Here is a 22,579-nt window from a genome sequence, read left to right on the forward strand (position 1 = left end):
GTAGGTCCATGCAATATTATGTCTCACCACACCCTAACACCCAGACCACCAAAACAGTTGTGGGTCAGTAGGCCCATGCAAGATTATGCCTCTCCACACCCTAACACCTGGACCACCAAGACGGCTGTGGGTCAGTACACCCATGCAAGATTCTGCCTCTCCACACCCTAACACCCAGACCACCGAAACGACCACGTTCGTCATTGTTCGTAGGTCCATTACGTATTCCCATTTCTCGCGGTATGAGGTTACCTCCAGTATTGTCGAACATGATAGTTTCGTTGGCACAAATGTTATTATGTCGGGAGGCATAATATTGCATGAGGTCACTGACCTCCAAATCCTTGAACGCGGTAAACTCACCAGTTAACGTCACTGTGCACTGCACTCCTTTCTCATGTCCGTCTTTTCAGGGGTGCATTCGGTCCCGGCTTCATTATTATGGATTAGAATGCGCTACTGCATCGAACTGCGCATGTGGAGGAGCTCTTTGAACGAGATGATATTCGGCAAACTGATTACATTGCCCGTTCCTCCGACTTAAATGCCACCGAGCACACGTGGGTTCCGTTGGGGAGACGTACTGTAGCACGTCCACATGCATCAAACGACCGTCCAGCAATTATCAACGGCACTGGTGGAGAAATGGAACGCCATGTGACAAGAACAGTCTTGTGGCAGCATGGGGGCACCTTGCAGAGCATGCGTTGCCGTTCAGGGTGATCACACACTTTATTAAGAACCAAGCCTCTCCTTCTGTAAAGTCCGGGCCGCGCGGAATCGGGCGCCTTGCCACAGTTCGTACGAATCTCCCCCCCCCCCCCCCCCCCCCCCGGCCCACTCCTCCCGTCAGAGGTTCGAGTCCTTCCTCGGGCATGTGTGTGTATGTTGTCATTAGCGTAAGTTAGTTCAAGTTAGATTAAGTAGTGTGTGACCCTAGGGACCGACAACCTCGGCAGTTTGGTTCCATAGGAACTTACCACCCCCTTGTAATGTCCGGGGTACCATGCAAAAAGTTCAGTATAATAATTGCCTCTGAATAAAAGTGTCATTTATATTCGTATCATATTGTATTTTCTTTCAGTTGCTTTCTGTACTACACTGCGCCAGTTTTTTCTGTGTATGGTCCAAGTTTCGTCGAGTTATATTACTTGGCACTGACACATGATGCAAATTTTACTTTCGTCTTCAAGTTCAGCACACCAGTAACAATAGTTACTGCTAACATACTTTGTAGCTATACAGGGTGGTCCGTTGATCGTGACCCCCAGGCCAAATGTCTCACGAAATAAGGGTCAAACGAAAAAACTACAAAGAACGAAACATGTCTAGCTTGAAGGGGGAAACCAGATGGCGCTATGGTTGGCCCGCTAGATGGCGCTGCCATAGGTCAAACGGATATCAACTGCGTTTTTAAAAAAAATAGGAACACCCATTTTTATTACATATTCGTGTAGTACATAAAGAAATATTAATGTTTTAGTTGGAACACTTTTTTCGCTTTGTGATAGATGGCGCTGTAATAGTCACAAACATATGGCTCATAACTTTAGACGAACAGTTGGTAACAGGTAGGTTTTTTAAGTTAAAATACAGAACGTAGGTACGTTTGAACATTTTTTTTCGGTTGTTCCAATGTGATACATGTACCTTTGTGAACTTATCATTTCTCAGAACGCATGCTGTTACAGCGTGATTACCTGTAAATACCACATTAATGCAATAAATGCTCAAAATGATGTCCGTCAACCTCAATGCATTTGGCAACACATGTAACGACATTCCTCTCAACAGCGAGTAGTTCGCCTTCCGTAATGTTCGCACATGCAATGACAATGCGCTGACGCATGTTGTCAGACTTTGTCGGTGGATCACGATAGCAAATATCCTTCAACTTTCCACACAGAAAGAAATCCGGGGACGTCAGATCCGGTGAACGTGCGGGCCGTGGTATGGTGCATCGACGACCAATCCACCTGTCATGAAATATGCTACTCAATACCGCTTCAACCGCATTCGAGCTATGTGCCGGACATCCATCATGTTGGACGTACATCGCCATTCTGTCATGCAGTGAAACATCTTGTAGTAACATCGGTAGAACATTACGTAGGAAATCAGCATACATTGGACCATTTAGATTGTCATCGATAAAATGGGGGCCAATTATCCTTGCTCCCATAATGCCTCACCATACTTTAATCCGCCAAGGCCGCTGATGTTCCACTTGTCGCAGCCATCGTGGATTTTCCGTAGCCCAATAGTGCATATTATGCCGGCTTACGTTACCGCTGTTAGTGAATGACGCTTTGTCGCTAAATAGAACGCGTACAAAAAATCTGTCATCGTCCCGTAATTTCTCTTGTGCCCAGTGGCAGAAATGTACATGACGTTCAAAGTCGTTGCCATGCAATTCCTGGTGCATAGAAATATGGTACGGGTGCAATCGATGTTGATGTAGCATTCACAACGCTGATATTTTGAGATTCACGATTCTCTCGCAAATTGTCTGCTACTGATGTGCGGACTTGCCGCGACAGCAGCTAAAACACCTACTTGGGCATCATCATTTGTTGCAGGTCGTGGTTGACGTTTCACATTTGGCTGAACACTTCCTGTTTCCTTAAATAACGTAACTATCCGACGAACAGTCCGGACACTTGGATGATGTCGTCCAGGAGACCGAGCAGTATATATAGCACACAACCGTTGGGCATTTTGATTACAATATCCATACATCAACACGATATCGACTTTTACCGCAATTGGTTCAAAAATATTCAAATGTGTGTGAAATCTTATGGGGCGTAACTGCTAAGCTCTTCAGTCCCTAAGCTTACACACTACTTAACCTAAATTATCCTAAGGACAAACACACACACCCATGCCCGAGGGAGGACTCTAACCTCCGCCGGGACCAGCCGCACAGTCGCAATTGGTAAACGGTCCATTTTAACACGGGTAATGTATCACGAAGCAAATACCGTCTGCAGTGGCGGAATGTTACGTGGTACCACGTACTTACACGTTTGTGTCTATTACAGCGCCATCTATCACAAAGCGTAAAAAGTGGTCCAACTAAAACATTCATACACTACTGGTCATTAAAATTGCTACACCAGGAAGATGACGTGCTACAGACGCGAAATTGAACCGTCAGGAAGAAGTTGCTGTGATATGCAAATGATTAGCTTTTCAGAGCATTCACTCAAGGTTGGTTCAAAATGGCTCTGAGCACTATGGGACTTAACTTCTGAGGTCATCAGTCCCCTAGAACTTAGAACTACTTAAACCAAACTAACCTAAGGACAACACACACATCCATGCCCGAGGCAGGATTCGAACCTGCGACCGTAGCGGTCGCGCGGTTCCAGACTGTAGCGCCTAGAAGCGCTCGGCCACCCAGGCCGGCCCACACAAGGTTGGCGCCGGTGGCAACACCTACAACGTGCTGACATGAGGAAAGTTTCCAACTCATTTCTCATACACAAACAGCAGTTGACCGGCATTGCCTGGTGAAATGTAGTTGTGATGCCTCGTGTAAGGAGGAGAAATGCGTACCATGACGTTTCCGACTTTGATAAAGGTCGGATTGTAGCCTATCGCGATTGCGGTTTATCATATCGCGACATTGCTGCTCGCGTTGGTCGAGATCCAATGACTGTTAGCAGAATGTGGAATCGGTGGGTTCAAGAGGGTAATACGGAACGCCGTGCTGGATCCCAACGGCCTCGTATCACTAGCAGTCGAGATGACAGGCATCTTATCCGCATGGCTGTAACGGATCGTGCAGCCACGACTCGATCTCTGAGTCAACAGACGGGGACGTTTGCTAGACAACAATCATCTGCACGAACACTTCGACGTCGTTTGCAGCAGCATGGACTATCAGCTCGGAGCCCATGGCTGCGGTTACCCTTGACGCTGCATCACAGACAGGAGCGCCTGCGATGGTGTACTCAACGACGAACCTGGGTGCACGAATGGCAAAACATCGTTTTTTCGGATGAGTCCAGGCTCTGTTTATAGCTTCATGATGGTCGCATCCGTGTTTGGCGACATCGCGGTGAACGCACATTGGAAGCGTGTATTCGTCATCGCCATAATGGCGTATCACCCGGCGTGATGGTATGGGTTGCCATTGGTTACTCGTCTCGGTCACCTCTTGTTCGCATTGACGGCACTTTGAGCAGTGGACGTTAAATTTCAGATGTGTTACGACCCGTGGCTCTAGCCTTCATTCGATCCCTGCGAAACCCTACATTTCAGCAGGATAATGCACGACTGCATGTTGCAGGTCCTGTACGGGCCTTTTTGATACAGAAAATGTTCGACCGCTGCCCTGGCCAGCACATTCTCCAGATCTTTCACCAACTGAAAATGTCTGGTCAATGGTGGCCGAGCAACTGGCTCGTCACAATACGCCAGTCACTACTCTTGATGAATTGTGGTATCGTGTTGAAGATGCATGGACAGCTGTGCCTATACACGCCATCCAAGCTCTGTTTGACTCAATGCCCAGGCGTATCAAGGCCGTTATTACGGCCAGAGGTGGTTGTACTGGGTACTGAGTTCTCAGGATCTATGCAGCCAAATTGCGTGAAAACCGCATCTCGTGGTCGTGCGGTAGCGTTCTCGCTTCCCACGCCCGGGTTCCCGGGTTCGATTCCCGACGGGGTCAGGGATTTTCTCTGCCTCGTGATGGCTGGGTGTTGTGTGCTGTCCTTAGGTTAGTTAGGTTTAAGTAGTTCTAAGTTCTAGGGGACTTATGACCACAGGAGTTGAGTCCCATAGTGCTCAGAGCCATTTGAACCATTTGTGTGAAAACGCAATCACATGTCAGTTCTAGTATAATATATTTGTCCAATGAATACACGTTTATCATCTGCATTTCTTCTTGGTGTAGCATTTTTAATGGCCAGTAGTGTATTTCTTTACGCACTACACGAATAAGTAATAAAAAATGGGGGTTCCTATTTTTAAAAAAAGCAGTTTATATCCGTTTGACCTATGACAGCGCCATCTAGCTGGCCAATCATAGCGCCATTTGGTTTCCCCCTTCAAGTTAGACGAGTTTCGTTCTTTGTAGTTTTTTTGTTTGACGCTCATTTCGTGAGATATTTGGCGCGGTCACTATCAATGGACCACCCTGTATATATCATATAAAGCACTGTATGTTATCTTGGTTATTGAATATGTACTTGTTTAGAGGTTCCAAGTAACAGGTCTAAAATTTACGGCCGTAAACTGTGCTGAATTGTATTTAAATGCAAACCCGGCTGAAGAGGGCCGATCCGACTAAAGCAGCAGCCCGCACCAAATTTGACTGCGGTGTCTGGTGGCCGCTTACCTGAGTCGATGCCTTACTGGAAACCGAGAGCAAGCAGCGCTGTTGCGGAGAAAGGCGCTGGCACATGCGCGGCGAGATGACACAGGCGCAGGTGTCGCGTTCGCCGGCTCCGCTCTGCTCGCGGATCGAAGTGCATCTCTGACGTCACTCACGAGCTCAGCATCTGCGCCTCTGCTGTCGTCCGCAATAGCACGAAGAGGAGCGAAGCCACTGCCGCAGAACAGTATATGCGGCTGTGACAGGCACACTGTCGCAGTCACACACTGCTTAACACTAACTATAATAATACTAGATTCTTGAGTGTAATACAACAGATGAGCAACTACTCGGAACACGCCTGGTTACCGTTAAGACAGTGCGAGGAAGCCTTCATTAACTACTCTACGTAAATCCTACTTCGGAGCATCCAGAAACACCCTAAGCAAATATAGTTAAATATACAGACTGTTAGTGGTTAAAAAAAAAAAAAAAAAAAAGAAAAGAAAAAAAGCCTCCAAATATTCGGTTGCCATGACGGCCGAAATATTCAACAGCAAAGCGAGAGCAGAAACACAGAAATCTGTTTGCGTAATTTCCATATTCAATTCCCGTACTAACGCAACGATGTGTGATACAGATATCAGTGTTAGTGCCAACTAGAAGCAACCAGAGTCGCTGCCACGAACTACTCCTCAAATACACGAAATTTTCTAGTGGATTAACTGCATTTTTATTCATAATTTAGCACAGGTCCGTTGCAGCGATAACTGTTAGCAGCACCTGAAAGAGGGCACAAATAAGAACCATCTAATAAAACTGGATCAGTTAGCATTTCCAGAGGTGCAACTTAATCCCTGGTAATTGTCTAACTTATCATTGCTAATGTTGGTTAGTTTCGTTTGTACGTTTTCATCCTTTTTGTGTGACGTAATTCCTCAAAGTGAAGGAACTGTATGTGACATATTATTCTACATTTGAAAGGGATCCGCCTGATCCATTTTATATGTTTAGTCACTTCACTGTGTTCGTTCAAATGGCTCTGAGCACTGTGGGACTTAACTTCTGAGGTCATCAGTCCCCTAGAACTTTGAACTACTTTAAACCTAACTAACCTAAGGACATCACACACATCCATGCCCTAGGCAGGATTCGAACCTGCGACCGTAGCGGTCGCGCGGTTCCAGATTGTAGCGCCTAGAACCGCTCGGCCACATCGGCCGGCTTCACTGTGTTGTTTCAGTGTTTTCAGTGCCTCTACGTTACTGTATGTGACGGAAGTGAAACTCAAGAAAGGAAAAGAGCCGTGGTTTTTTCTTTCAATCATCGCATCTATATTTTGTTATCCTAATCCTTTTCCCGATGCCATAACTCTCTTTCTTTTAGTCTACAAGTCTCGTTTGAGCATGTGAAACGAGTACATTTTCTCGTGAATGAAGGAAGCCTTGTAATCTGTAAGGGCAGTTTTGCTACAGTAGGGTCGGGGCAACGAGTTACTAAAATTTGGAAGGCCTACGGTGTACGTCTGGCGTTTGGCTGGAATCGGAAATCGGCCACGTGACGTCCCACGATCGCTGTGGTTCGGTCTTTGTCTTGATCGCCAAAACTACGAAAGCGTTGCTAAGAATTCGATCACAGCCAAATAACTGTGACAAGCAGGACTATAAGTACACTGACAAGCCAAAACATTATGACCACTGCCCAACGTGACGTTGGATGCCGCCTGGTGGCGTTACGGGCACGTGACGTGGTAACAAAAGTATCTGAGCGGAGCAGACACTGACAGATCACCCTAGCAGAGACACTGGCAGAGCCTGTCAACGGGTATCTCGAAAGCGGCGAAGCTGGTCGAATATTCACGTGCTTGTGAGCATCTACGGAAAGAGGTAGAACGACAGTGAAACTACCACTAGGTGTTAAATGGTTGGACGTCCACGACTCTTCACAGAACAAGGGGTTCGGAGACGTGTCTGCTCGGTAAAGTAAGACATCTATGACATCTCTGCCCAAAGAGCACAATGTGGTGCAAGCACACCATTCATCGTACACTGTTGAACATGGAGCTCCGCAGCAGACCAATCCTACGTTTCCGCATGTTGACCCAACGACATTGTCAATTACGATTGCTGTGGGCACGGCACCATCGGGATTCGACTGTCGATCAATGGAAACGTGTCGGTTCTTCGGGTACATCACATTTTTGCTACACTACCTCGATGGTCGTCTCCAGTAACGCCGTCTTCGAAGTGAACAGCGGCTCTAAATGTACAGCGCGCAACGGATGCAGGCTGGCGGGAGCAGTATTATGCTATAGACGACATTCTCCTCCTCTTGCATGGGACCTGTGGTAGTAATTGAAGACACGCTGACAGTTGCGAACCACCTGCATCCCTTCACGCGTGATGTCTTCCCCGACGCCGATGTCATCTTTTACAGTATTATTATTCGTATCTCGGAGCCAGAACAGCACCACATTGGTTTGCGAAGCATTATAGTGAACTCACGCTGATGTCTCTCGGATCAAATTCGCCTGGTGTAAGTCCTGTGGAACTCACCAGGGTCGCTATCAAGCGCAATCACGGCGTACGCAAATCAGGCCCGTTATTCAAGAGAATTGCATGACCTGCGTATTGCACCCGTGGTCAGGGGGTAGCGTCTTTGGTTAGTAATCAAAACTTCCTCGGTCCTGGGTTCGAATCCTGCCACAGATTAAATTCTGATTAATTATCAGCAGTGGTGGCCGAGGACTTCCGACATAAGAAGTCATCCTCGTTCTGCCAACGGCCTTGTCAGAGAGGGCGGAGGAGCGGACAGAGGTTCAGGGCACTCCCTTGTCCTTAGGGTGGGAAGCTGCCCCTAAACACGGAAGAATCAGCAGTGAACAACGGTATGAGGATGCAGAAGGCAATGGATGGTGGTGGTGGTGGTGGGTAGTGTTTAACGTCCCGTCGACAACGAGGTCATTAGAGACGGAGCGCAAGCTCGGGTTAGGGAAGGATTGGGAAGGAAATCGGCCGTGCACTTTCAAAGTAACCATCCCGGCATTTGCCTGAAACGATTTAGGGAAATCACGGAAAACCTAAATCAGAATGGCTGGAGACGGGATTGAACCGTCGTCCTCCCGAATGCGAGTCCAGTGTGCTAACCACTGCGCCACCTCGCTCGGTCAGAAGGCAATGGAAACCACGGCATTAAAGACACGTAAGGTGTATCCCCAGGACATGTGGCCTGTAATTGAAGAAGTGTCATGATGATCTCTCCAAAGGCAAAAGATTCCGGAATAGTCCTCCATTCGGATCTCCGGGAGGGGGCTGCCAAGGGCGAGGTGCCCATGAGAAAAAGATTGAATAATCAACGGAAGGATAACGTTCTACGAGTCGGGGCGTGGAACGTCGGAAGTCTGAACGTGGTAGGGAAGCTAGAATTTCTGAAAAGGGAAATGCAAAGGCTCAATCTAGATATAGTACGAGTCAGTGAAGTCAAATGGAAAGAAGACAAGGATTTCTAGTCAGATGAGTGTAAGGTAATACCAACAGTAGCAGAAAATGGTGTAACGGGAGCAGTATTCGTTATGAATAGGAAGGTAGGGGAGAGAGTGTGTTACCGTGAACAGTTCAGTAAAAGGGTTTTTCTTATCAGAATCTACAGCAAACCAACACCGATAACGATAGTTCAGGTATACATGCCGACGTCGCAAGCTGAAGATGAAGAGGTAGAGAAAGTATATGAGGATACTGATAGGGTAATACACTACGTAAATGCAGATGAAAATCTAATAGTCATGGGGAACTGGAGTCTACTAGTTGTAGGGGAAGAACAGAAGAAAAGGTTACAGGAGAATACGGGCTTGGGACAAGGAATGAGAGAGAAGAAAGATTAATTGAGTTCTGTAATAAATTTCACCTGTAATAGCGAATTCTCTGTTAAATAATTACAAGAAGAGGAAGTACACTTCGAAAAGGCCAGGTGATGCGGGAAGATTTCAGTTAGATTACATTATGGTCAGACAGAGATTCCGAAATCAGGTACTGGATTCTAAGGCGTACCCAGGAGCAGATATAGACTCACATCACAATGTTCTAGTGATGAAGAATAGGCTGAAGTTTAAGAGATTAGTCAGCTAGAATCAATACGCATAGAAATGGGATAAGGAAGTATTGAGGAATGAGGAGATACGCTCGAAGTTTTTTAAGTCTGTAGATACAGCAATAAGATGTAGTTCAGTAGGCAATACAGATGAAGAGGAATGGACATCTCTAAAAGGGGCAATCAGAGAAGCTGGAAAGAGAAACATAGGTACAAAGAAGATAACTGTGAAGAAAGCATGGCTAACAGAAGAAGTACTTTAGCTGATCGATAAAAGAAGGAAGTGCAAAAACGTTCAAGGAAATTCAGGTAATAGAGAAATACAAGTCACTGAGGAATGAAATAAATAAAAAATGCTGGACAGCAAGGGCGAAGAAATCGGAAAAGACATGATTGTCGGAAGGACAGACTCAGCATACAGGAAAGTCAAAATAACCTTCGGTGAAATTAAAATCAAGGGTGGCAACATTAAAAATGTAAAGGGAATTCCACTGGTAACTGCAGGGGAGAAAGCGGATAGATGGGAAGAGTACATAGAAGGCGTCTATGGGGGGGAGATTTATCTGGTGCGATAAAAGAACAAGGAGTAGCCGATTTAGAAGAGATGGGCGTCAGGTATTAGAATCAGAATTTAAGAGAGCGGTGGAGGATTTCAGATCGAATAAGGCAGAATAGGTAGATAACATTCCATCAGAATTTCTAAGATCATGGGGGAAGTGGCAACAAAACGACTATTCACCTTGGTGTGTAGAATGTATGAGTCTGTCCACATACCACTTGACTTTCGAAAAAATCTCATCCTCACAATTCCAATGACAAGTGCGAGAATTATCCCACAATCAGCTTAACAGCTCGTGGATCCAAGTTGCTGACTAGAATGATATACAGAAGAATGGGAAAGAAAACTGAGGATGTGTTACATGACAATCAGTTTGGTTTTAGGAAAAGTAAAGGCACCAGAGAGGCAATTCTGACCTCGCGGTTGATAATGGAAGCAAGACTAAAGAAAAACCAAGTGACATTTGTAGGATTTGTCGACATGGACAATGTAAAATGGTGTAAGATGTTCGAAATTCTGTGAAAAATAGGGATAAGCTATAGGCACAGACGGGTAATATAAAGTGTGTACAAGAACCAATAGCGAATAGTAGGAGTGGACGACCAGGAACGAAGTGTTCACATTAAAAAGGGTGTAAGACAGGGATGTAGCCTTCGCTCCCACTGTTGAATCTGTACATCGAAGAAGCATTGATGAAAATAAAAGGAAGGTTCAGGAGCGGAATTAAAATTAAAGGTGAAAGGATATCAATGATACGATTCGCTGATGACATTGCTGTTCTCAATGAAAGTGAAGAAGACTTACGTGATGTGTTGAATGGAATGAACAGTCTAATGAGTACAGAATTTGGATTGAGAATAAATCGAAGAAAGACGAAAGTATTGAGAAGTAGCAGAAATAAGAACAGCGAGAAACTTAACATCAGGGTTGATAGTCACGAAGCAGATGAAGTTAAGGAAGTCTGCTACCTAGGCAGCAAAATAACCAATTACGGACGGGTCAAGGAGGACATCAAAAGCAGACTAGCACTGACAAAAAGGGTATTCCTGGCCAAGAGAAGTCTACTAGTATCAAACACTGACCTTACTTTATGAAAGAAATTTCTGAGAATATACGTTTGAAGCACTACATTGTATGGTAGTGAAACATGGACTGTGGGAAAACGGAACAGAAGAGAATCGAAGCATTTGAGATGTGGTGCTACAGACGAATGTTGAGAATTAGATGGACGGATTAAGGTGAGGAATGAGGAGGTTCTGTGCAGAATCGGAGATGAAAGGAATATGTGAAAAAAACTGACAGGAAGAAGGGACAGGATGATAGGACATCTGTTAAGACATCAGGGGATGATTTCCATGGTACTAGAGGAAGCGGTGGAGGGAAAAAGTATAGAGGAAGACAGAGCTTGGGATACATCCAGCAAATAATTGAGGACGTAGGTTGCAAGTGCTTCTCTGAGATGAAGAGAAACTATCGGATCCCTGATACTCGGCATCAGTTATGTATTTCGTTCAAAAGACGGACAAAGACGCTTTTAAGCAGGTGCTCATAATGTTTCGGTCCATCACTGTATGATTGCCGCTTTAGCGGTTTAAGCTGTGCTCTTAGGTTCCTGCCCAACCACACCCTCGTAAATCGAGACTTATTCTCAAAAAAAGTCAAATATTTCTGACAAGAAAGAATATAAATGTCACTGCTGGGTTTTTCACTCATAGAAATTTCATTTTTAAATCTGACTGAAGTCACGAATTCGCAGGAATTCGTGACTGAGAGAGCACACTCTTGTATTAAACAACATCGAATATTGTAGAATATACTTCTGCTGCACGAATAAGGAAGTCCCATCTTGTTCCTTTTTTAAAGGTATATAAACTTTCATTTGCAATTTTTAAAAATAATACTTATTTACATGAATTTTTATGCCACGTTTTTGTTTGTAGTTTTATAAATACCATTCGTTAAATAAAAAGTCTTCTATTCTTCGATTGTCCTTCAAGTGAATATGCGTTGTGTGGCGATGAATTTCATTAGAATTGAAATATTTTGATTTGTTGATTTCTTAGACTGTAAAGGTTTGAGATTACATATATCTTGTCAGTTTTGATTGTTTTGACATTGTGACATTTATTATATGATATAAAGGCGGAAAAAAAGCCTGGATATATTGCATTAAAGGTTTGCGGATTGAAAAACAATACAGGCATGATTAAGGAATAAAAAAAATACGTTGTGAATAATAATAATAATAATACTGGACCTCGTGGAGGCCCGGGAAAAGAATAGGCCTCCGGTACGTTCTGTCAGCCGTAAAGGCGAAGAAAAGAACAAACCACTAATAGGGCTAACCCTCCTTTTAGTGTGATTAGTTGGTTCAGGACAGAACTGGTCGGGGACGACGCTTGAACCCTATGCCCGTCTACAATGGCAACGACACTGCTAGCCACACGGAAAATGATTTAAATCCAAATAGAGGTGTTTTGCAGGATATGCTTCCCTCAACCACCCTAGAAGGAAAACAAAGACAGAGGATGAGATGGTCAGATGAAGTTAACCGACACCTCATGTTCTGTTATTACCAAGCAACAAACTTAGGAACCAACACAACTGGATACAGATCATAAGTATACACAACATTTATTACCAGATACCCAGAATTAAAATTTTTAACAGAACAACAACTAGCTGATCAGATCCGTGTAATAATCAAAAATAACAGGATACCCCACTCAGAATTAGAAAACATCAAACAACAAGAACAACAAATACTGGAACAAAATAATGTACTATCAGAAGAAGAACAAAATACAGTAATGGACTCAAAGATCCCAGAGCAAACAAACAAAGAACAACAAGCATCAATTAAACAATCAGAGGAAAACGAAATCTTAAGACAGCCACCAGAAGAAGCACAAATAGAACACGAAGTGACACACATGTTAGCTATAGAAGAAAAATTTCAGCTGACATATATAGAATACAAATACACAAATACAGACATTAGACCATTCTTGCATAGACCACCAAATAACCCACAAGTCGAAACAACAGTAACAACTATCAACACAATCATACACAACAAAATAAATAAAAATACAACTATGGAAGGGTTACAACTACTGGTTTATATAGGAGCACTCACCACACTAAATATACACACTAGGCAGAGATCAGAACCAACCAACACACAGAATAAACCCACAAAACCAGCATGGCAACACAGGCTACAGATCAGAATAGAAAAGCTGAGAAAAGACATCGGACAGCTAACAGAATTTATACGAAATGAAATATCAGACAAAAAACCAAAAAGGTTAGGTAAAATCTCATAACAAGAAGCGATAGAGCAATTATATGAAAAGAAGCAGAAATTACAAGCATGGGCCAAACGACTTAGAAGATACAAAAAAAGTCAAAATAGAAGGAAACAAAACAAACATTCAACACAAACCAAAAGAAATTTTACCAGACAATAGACAACACACACATTAAAATAGACAATCCACCAAACATAACAGACATTGAACACTTCTGGAGCAACATATGGTCAAACCCGATACAACATAACAGACATGCATGGTGGATACAAGCAGAAACAGACACATACAAGATGATACCACAAATGCCTGAAGTGATAATTTTGCAACATGAAGTCACCAAAGCAATTAATTCTATGCACAATTGGAAAGCCCCTGGAAAAGATAAAATAGCAAATTTCTGGCTAAAGAAGTTCACCTAAACACATCCACATCTAACTAAATTATTTAACAGTTACATTGCAGACCCATACACAGTCCCTGATACACAAGGAATAACTTATCTGAAACCTAAAGGTCAAGCAGACACAGAAAACCCAGCAAAATATCGCCCCATAACATGCCTACCAACAATATACAAAATATTATCTTCAGTTATTACCCAGAAATTAATGACACATACAACACAGAACAAAATTATAAATGAATTAACAAAAAGGCTGCTGCAAAGGAGCTTGAGGATGTAAAGAGCAACTGATAATACACTCCTGGAAATTGAAATAAGAACACTGTGAATTCATTGTCCCAGGAAGGGGAAACTTTATTGACACATTCCTGGGGTCAGATACATCACATGATCACACTGACAGAACCACAGGCACATAGACACAGGCAACAGAGCATGCACAATGTCGGCACTAGTACAGTGCATATCCACCTTTCGCAGCAATGCAGGCTGCTATTCTCCCATGGAGACGATCGTAGAGATGCTGGATGTAGTCCTGTGGAACGGCTTGCCATGCCATTTCCACCTGGCGCCTCAGTTGGACCAGCGTTCGTGCTGGACGTGCAGACCGCGTGAGACGACGCTTCATCCAGTCCCAAACATGCTCAATGGGGGACAGATCCGGAGATCTTGCTGGCCAGGGTAGTTGACTTACACCTTCTAGAGCACGTTGGGTGGCACGGGATACATGCGGACGTGCATTGTCCTGTTGGAACAGCAAGTTCCCTTGCCGGTCTAGGAATGGTAGAACGATGGGTTCGATGACGGTTTGGATGTACCGTGCACTATTCAGTGTCCCCTCGACGATCACCAGTGGTGTACGGCCAGTGTAGGAGATCGCTCCCCACACCATGATGCCGGGTGTTGGCCCTGTGTGCCTCGGTCGTATGCAGTCCTGATTGTGGCGCTCACCTGCACGGCGCCAAACACGCATACGACCATCATTGGCACCAAGGCAGAAGCGACTCTCATCGCTGAAGACGACACGTCTCCATTCGTCCCTCCATTCACGCCTGTCGCGACACCACTGGAGGTGGGCTGCACGATGTTGGGGCGTGAGCGGAAGACGGCCTAACGGTGTGCGGGACCGTAGCCCAGCTTCATGGAGACGGTTGCGAATGGTCCTCGCCGATACCCCAGGAGCAACAGTGTCCCTAATTTGCTGGGAAGTGGCGGTGCGGTCCCCTACGGCACTGCGTAGGATCCTACGGTCTTGGCGTGCATCCGTGCGTCGCTGCGGTCCGGTCCCAGGTCGACGGGCACGTGCACCTTCCGCCGACCACTGGCGACAACATCGATGTACTGTGGAGACCTCACGCCCCACGTGTTGAGCAATTCGGCGGTACGTCCACCCGGCCTCCCGCATGCCCACTATACGCCCTCGCTCAAAGTCCGTCAACTGCACATACGGTTCACGTCCACGCTGTCGCGGCATGCTACCAGTGTTAAAGACTGCGATGGAGCTCCGTATGCCACGGCAAACTGGCTGACACTGACGGCGGCGGTGCACAAATGCTGCGCAGCTAGCGCCATTCGACGGCCAACACCGCGGTTCCTAGTGTGTCCGCTGTGCCGCGCGTGTGATCATTGCTTGTACAGCCCTCTCGCAGTGTCCGGAGCAAGTATGGTGGGTCTGACACACCGGTGTCAATGTGTTCTTTTTTCCATTTCCAGGAGTGTAGATACAGAGGTGACCTATCAAGCTCAAACTAAACAAAGGTCGCTACACTACGCATACATTGATTACCAAAAAGCTTTTGATAATGTACCCCACTCATGGTTACTACAAATATTGGAAATATATAAAGTAGATCCTAAACTGACACAGTTCCTAAACATAGTAATGAAAAATTGGAAAACCGCACTTAATATTCAAACAAATTCAAATAAAATCACATCACAGCCAATACAGATTAAGCGTGGAATATACCAAGGAGACTCATTAAGTCCTTTCTGGTTCTGCCTTGCTCTGAACCCACTATCCAACATGCTAAATAATAGAAATTATTTATATAATATTAGTGAAACATACCAACACAAAATCACATATTTGCTATACATAGATGATCTAAAACTACTGGCAGCAACAAATCAACAACTCAACCAATTACTAAAGATAACAGAAGTATTCAGCAATGATATAAATATGGCTTTAGGAACAGACAAATGTAAGAAAAATAGCATAGTCAAGGGAAAACACACTAAACAAGAAGATTACATATTGGATAACCACAGCGATTGCATAGAAGCGATGGAAAAAAAAGATGCCTGTAAATATCTAAGACACAGACAAAAAATAGGAATAGATAATACAAATATTAAAGAAGAACTAAGAGAAAAATATAGACAAAGACTAACAAAAATACTGAAAGCAGAATTGACAGCAAGAAACAGGACAAAAGCTATAAATAATTATGCTATATCAATATTGACCTATTCATTTAGAGTAGTGAAATGGAGTAACACAGAACTAGAAGCACTCAGTACACATACACGATCACAATGCCACAAATATAGAATACATCACGTACATTCAGCAACAGAAAAATTCACATTAAGCAGAAAGGAAGGAAGAAGGGGATTTATCAACATAAAAAACCTACATTATGGACAGATAGACAATTTAAGAAAATTCTTTATAGAACGAGCAGAAACTAGCAAAATACACAAAGCAATCACTCATATAAATACATCGGCTACACCATTGCAATTTCATAACCACTTCTACAACCCTTTAGATCACATAACATCAGCAGATACAAAGAAAGTAGATTGGAAAAAGAAAACAATACATGGCAAGTACCCGTATCATCTAACACAGCGACACATCGATCAAGACGCATCCAACAAATGACTAAGAAAGGCAACATATACAGTGAGACGGCAGGATTCATGATTGCAATACAGGATCAAACAATAAACACCAGATATTAAAGCAAGCATATTATTAAAGATACCAATACCACAACAGGTAAATGCAGACTTTGCAAACAACAAATAGAAACAGAAGATCACATCACAAGCGGATGTACAATACTAGCAAATACAGAATGCACCAGAAGACATGACAATGTAGCAAAAATAATACATCAACTATAATACATAAACTAATAAAACAACACGTTCCCACATACAAGTATGCACCACAAAATGTACTGGAGAATGATGAATACAAATTATACTGGAACAGAACCATTATAACAGATAAAACAACACCACATAACAAACCTGACATCATACTCACCAATAAAAAGAAGAAATTAACACAAGTAATCGAAATATCCATACCCAATACAACAAATATACAGAAGAAAACAGGAGAAAAAATTGAAAAATACATCCAACTGGCTGAAGAAGTCAAGGACATGTGGCATCAGGATAAAGTTGACATTATACCAATTATACTATCAACTACAGGAGTCATACCACACAATATCCACCAGTACATCAACGCAATACAACTACATCCAAACGTATACATACAGCTACAGAAATCTGTAATTATTGATGCATGTTCAATTACCCGAAAGTTCCTAAATGTAATGTAACATATACTGTACAGTTAAAAGGAAGTCACGCTTGATCAAGTTCCGTGTCACTTCCTATTTTTAACCAGACATAACGTCTGAGAAAGGAAAGAAGTAATAATAAGATAAAGATTTATATTACATGTAGGTGTACAAATAAATTTTACAGTCCATTCAATCGGGCAAAAGATTTATAAAATGAGACATACAGAACATATGAATAGTAATAATAATAAAAGGAAATATACTACGTTTAGTTACACGAAGAAAAAAAGAAATGCATTACATATCAATGTAGCAAATGACCCACTGGGTTATGACAAAATTAGTTTTAGTTTCAGGAAGAAGCAGGGAGGGAGGGAGGGAAGGAGACAGAGAGAGAAGAGAGAGAAAGAGAGAGAGTGAGGGAAGAGTGAGTCTATATTTGGAGGGAGAGGGATGGAGAGATTTAGCACTTTTTTTATCGAGATATTATTTAAGTTTTATGGTACAAAGGAGACATAAAATTGATTTGCAGTGCTTGTCTGTAATGTGAGTATTTTGTTTTTGTACTTTTTGTTTTTCGCGCGACAAACTGAAATACAGGAACCTAGACACATTGAAAAACACAAAAAATGCTAAACTCTATTTCACTATACATAACCAAAAATAGAAAAAACAATTTTATACGCTAGTGTTCGTGGTGGATGACGAGTGACATTTGATTTTCATACTGTTTTTTCGTTGCACACGGGAAAGGACACGGAGCACATTTGAACACAACAGACACGTTTAATAGATCATAGGCTCTTCACTTCCACTAATCACTTTTACACAAGGCCTTCTTTGTGGAGTGTGGGGGAGGTGGGAGGGGACGCCGGCGATGCCTAAGACGTTGGTGTTGTGGGAGGGCGGCGACGGTCACGTATTGTGTACGAGGCCTCTGGAGGCTGCATCCAGCGGTATTTGGAGGAAATTCTGGAAGGTCTGTCGGTACGTTTTACGCTGTTTGGCCCTCTTGTGCTCCTCCCACAAGTCCGGGACACGAAGCCACTTCCTTCAATGCTGTAACTGCATATTTCTCACCACGTGACTACAGCGATCGCATAAAATTTCGATCGTTATTACTGTTCATCTTCCAATCTCCTAGGGACTTTTACAGCAGAATGTATCATCAACTGCCTTGTAATTATAATAAATCGTACCTGAAGTAATGCGTTTGTGTTAAATCTTCAATGTGCCATTGCCACGAAATGCCATATTATCACAGCCGCAACTTATGATACGGAAACAACCCAAATACGATGAGTCCAATATGGCTTCTAAAAAGAAGCGAGCGAGGGATGTTATGTGACTGATATACATAGATGGATATAGTTCCGGCAATACTAGCCGTGACCTTCTTCTTGTGTGCGGATGCACACATATTCCCCGAAATCTTACGGGACTTTTTAAGAATGTCTTCCACGAGTAATGAGTGTGTTGGGGTGGGACACTACGAATGTGGTGTGTGGACATACAAAGTGAAATGTGGGTTTCGCGGGTGGCGTGCGCGAGATAGTCCCTGCAGTCGCGCAATCCTCTGTGCCCTCGGTGGCTCAGATGAGTAGAGCGTCTGCCATGTAAGCAGCGGATCCCGGGTTCGAGTCCCAGTCGGGGCACACATTTTCACCTGTCCCCGTTGATATATATCAACGCCCGTCAATGCCAGCCGCACGCAACGACACTTCCGAATTCTAGTCATTCTTGGTTAGTTACAAGGGCATAGCGGTTTACCAACAGGTAGAGACAGTTCATTTTACGGAGGGGCTGGTACCGGTAGCAGTGCTCACCCCCTCTTGGTTTCCGGAGCGGGCGAGAGCTGGCCAGTTGAAACGCAGGAAACTCTCGTTCGAGCTCTTGGTAAGTCAGGCATTCCGATGTGGCTCTGAGGACTATGGGACTTAACATCAGAGGTCATCAGTCCCCTAGAACTCAGGACTACTTAAACCTAACTAACCTAAGGACGGCACACACATCCAAGCCCGAGGCAGGAATCGAACCTGCGACCGTAGCGGTCGCGCATTTCCAGACTGAAGCGCCTAGAACCGCTCGACCACAGTGGCCGGCCATTCCGAAGTGCTGGATGTCTGTGACCGAGACGCGGTGCATAGTAGAGGTAAGGAGCAGTCACTCGGCTCTGTGACTTGGAGCCCGTTAGGCCTTTTGTTTTGATCGCCGAAGTAACATTGTGCGGCTAGGGCATAATAGAGCAAAGAGTTAATGGTTGGCGTCCGTAGCAGCATTGTCGCCAGCTTTTGCAACTGTAAATTCCGCGCGACTTGTCTCAATTATCAGTTTCAAAGGACTGCATTACAATATCGATACGTTTTCGATGATCCAAAATTTGGATACCCGGTTACTGAATGGACACTGTTCTTTTATGTTGACTTTGATTGTCTTGTGTTAGACCTTAGGTCTGCTATTGATTGTTTCAGTTAATGTCGTTGCCGTAGTTGGTGGTCATGAGGCACACTCTTCTAGGTGAAATTGTGTGGCGTGCAGTTGGATTTTGTTCCATCGTTGCTGTTAACCGCGAGCTTTATGTTTCGCTATTTTATCGAGTGTTCACTATTACGTTAGAGAAAGAGAAAGAGAGAGAGAGAGAGAGAAAGAGAATGTTGTAGGGAAAAAAGGTACTGTCGCTTGTGCAGCGATCAGGACTAGAATTTTGTGGAAACATTTGGACGGCAGACGCCACAAAATAACTACGGACGGGTCATGTGCATCACCTACGAGCTCTGAGCAAGGTGTGTCGTCTGAGTTGATGCGAAGGGTTTGCGACCAACGTCAGATGTTCCAGCTTTGTTGTATGGTATTGCTGTTGTTCTGTTTGTCTTGTTTGAGTCTATAGCAAGCTGTAAGTTTTTCTGCCTTTCTGTTACTGATTGCTATAAGGGTGTTCTATGGTGGCGTTTTTACACTCTTGTGTGGGAACATGATTCTAGAATTTATGGATGCGTGCTGATCGGGTAAGATTTTCTTGTATTTGGAATACTTGTTGAAATTTATTTTCTGGCGCCACACGCGCGATAAAAGCGAAGGTTTTGTCCGTTAACAGTAGTGGCTTTGAAAGTAGTATACGTTTTATGCACTCCACTCAAAAATGCAAGGAAGTGTATTTATGGTTTTGCCAAATTAAGTGTGAGCAGAAAACTGGTTATGCAAGTTGTGATAAAGCGCAACCTGTGCGGCCTTTTTATACTAGTGGTCGGTCTTGTATTTAATTTAACTCCAAGCACTAGTATAAGAAGTTTCCTTGTGACTGAGTGGGAGTCCCCCTTAGTTTTAAGGATTTCTCGAAAAGTCAGAGCCGTTACGCTGACCTGCTTTAGAATAAATCTATCTTACGGCTCGCAAAGCTATCTATTTGTTTTGTGGAGTGATTTTTGTTGACAACGAAATAAAGTATGGATTCACTTGCCTTCACTGTTAAAGGGTGGAAGCCCGTTCAAAAGGAAAGTTAAATAGTAACATTAATTATGAAAAGCTGAGTCTGCACTATCACATTAAAGTTCAATTTTTTCAGTAATGATAACAGTAAGAGTTAGCTGAGAAATGTTTTAAATCAGAATTTGAGGATTTTAGTGTTTTAAATTATTTTATTTCTTCAAGGCTATACAATTTTGATAATATTGAACGATGGAAGTTTAGCATTTCCAATAGAATAACACTTGTAGTCAATTTTAAAATTCTTGTTTGAACGAGAATAAGCGAATTTTAGAAATGTTTTAACGTTATACAAATTTATAACATATTGCGTTTATGACAGTTAAAATGTAATATCCCTTCTGTATGTTCTTGGTATCAAACTGCCCCACCATTACCCCGCATTCATCTCCCGTATTGTGTTGCTTGCCGTATGTAAGAGGATGGTGATGTCAGCGGGCCGTGGTTCTTACACCGATCTGTTACAGTACAGGTCTGTTGCTATTAGTGGGGGATTGGTGGTGCTCTATACCGCCTTCCAAGCTTCCTGTAGCCACGACGGAATCTCCACTGTAGTCTGGAAAATTGATTGAAACTGCCAAATAAATATTTCAATAAATGTTATTCAGCCCAGCCTCGCCGGTTAATAGAAACCCACCCCTCCATTCCCAATCACTAAAATTTCGGTTCACAGGTGCGGGGATAAGTCTATTGGAATGGTCTTGATAAATTTTAATTTTGTTTTATGGTGAGGCTTCAGGCTTAGAATATTATTTTCTCGAGTTGTTTCATCCCTATCGTTTTAGTTAAATTAAAGGGGTCTATTTGACCTTAACGCGGTTTTGGAACTGCAAATTTCCCGATTCGACTTCGTAACTGGGTCTCAGCCACATTTTCGGGTGATAATATGATACGATAGATGTCTTTTGCTTTCGTACTCCTTCATGAGTGTTCACACTTTCAGTGCTGGCCTGGAATACGGGTGAATTTTCATTAAGATGTGGTTTTTATGGCTAAATAGTTGGGTTTTGTACTTTGTGTGTTCGTCAATGTTCTACCATGTTTGAAATGAACACTTCGTATTCCGCGATCGCAGTGTAGATACTTTTACTGTTCCAAGATGACTAGTCTCAACAACCTTAGGCTTCATAAAATGAATACTTGTTCGTGTAGTTACATTTTCTCCGTTTTTCTCATTTTCGATTTAATGTACTTACATATGTGGCGGGCTTTTATTGATTTTTATTTTTTTTTCAGTTTAACATACTTTCGCGGTTTTCGTACCTGTTCATTGCGCCGATTTGTTTCTCTGGCCAATCTGCAGTAGCTTTAGATACGGTGGAATGGTAGCTCCTGTCTTGGTAAATCTGTTTTGTATGAGCGATCGGATGTCTGAATCCGTATTTATTCACTTTCGTTGTGAATCCACGCATTTTTCCCCACCCTCACATTATCACGCAATGATACCAGTTTCTGTTTAAAATAAACAGGACTAATTTCCCGGTATTTTATGTTTCTTTAATCTTATTCTGAGCGCAGATTATTGTCTTATGCGGAGCTGATTGTCTCATGTCGATTTTTGTTTCTGTTAGAACTGAAAACAAATTAGATTTATGACTTATTAAACCAACCCTAGGTATTCTTTCAAATAACTTCCGGGAATTCAGCCAGGTAACACTTTCAGCGACCGCCGATATTTCGGCGGGAGAACACCCCGCCATTTTCAAGGCAAACTGCAACGGATAGGCGGCGTACATGCAAATTTAATACCTCGGTTCTCGGACAGAAGCAGGAAAGATAACACACCCACCCACACACACACACACACACACACACACACTGAACACTAGTGCCACCAAAGATGACCAAAGTCAG

Source organism: Schistocerca americana, chromosome 6 (genome assembly GCF_021461395.2).
Source record: "Schistocerca americana isolate TAMUIC-IGC-003095 chromosome 6, iqSchAmer2.1, whole genome shotgun sequence".
Taxonomy (NCBI): Eukaryota; Metazoa; Arthropoda; class Insecta; order Orthoptera; family Acrididae; genus Schistocerca; species Schistocerca americana.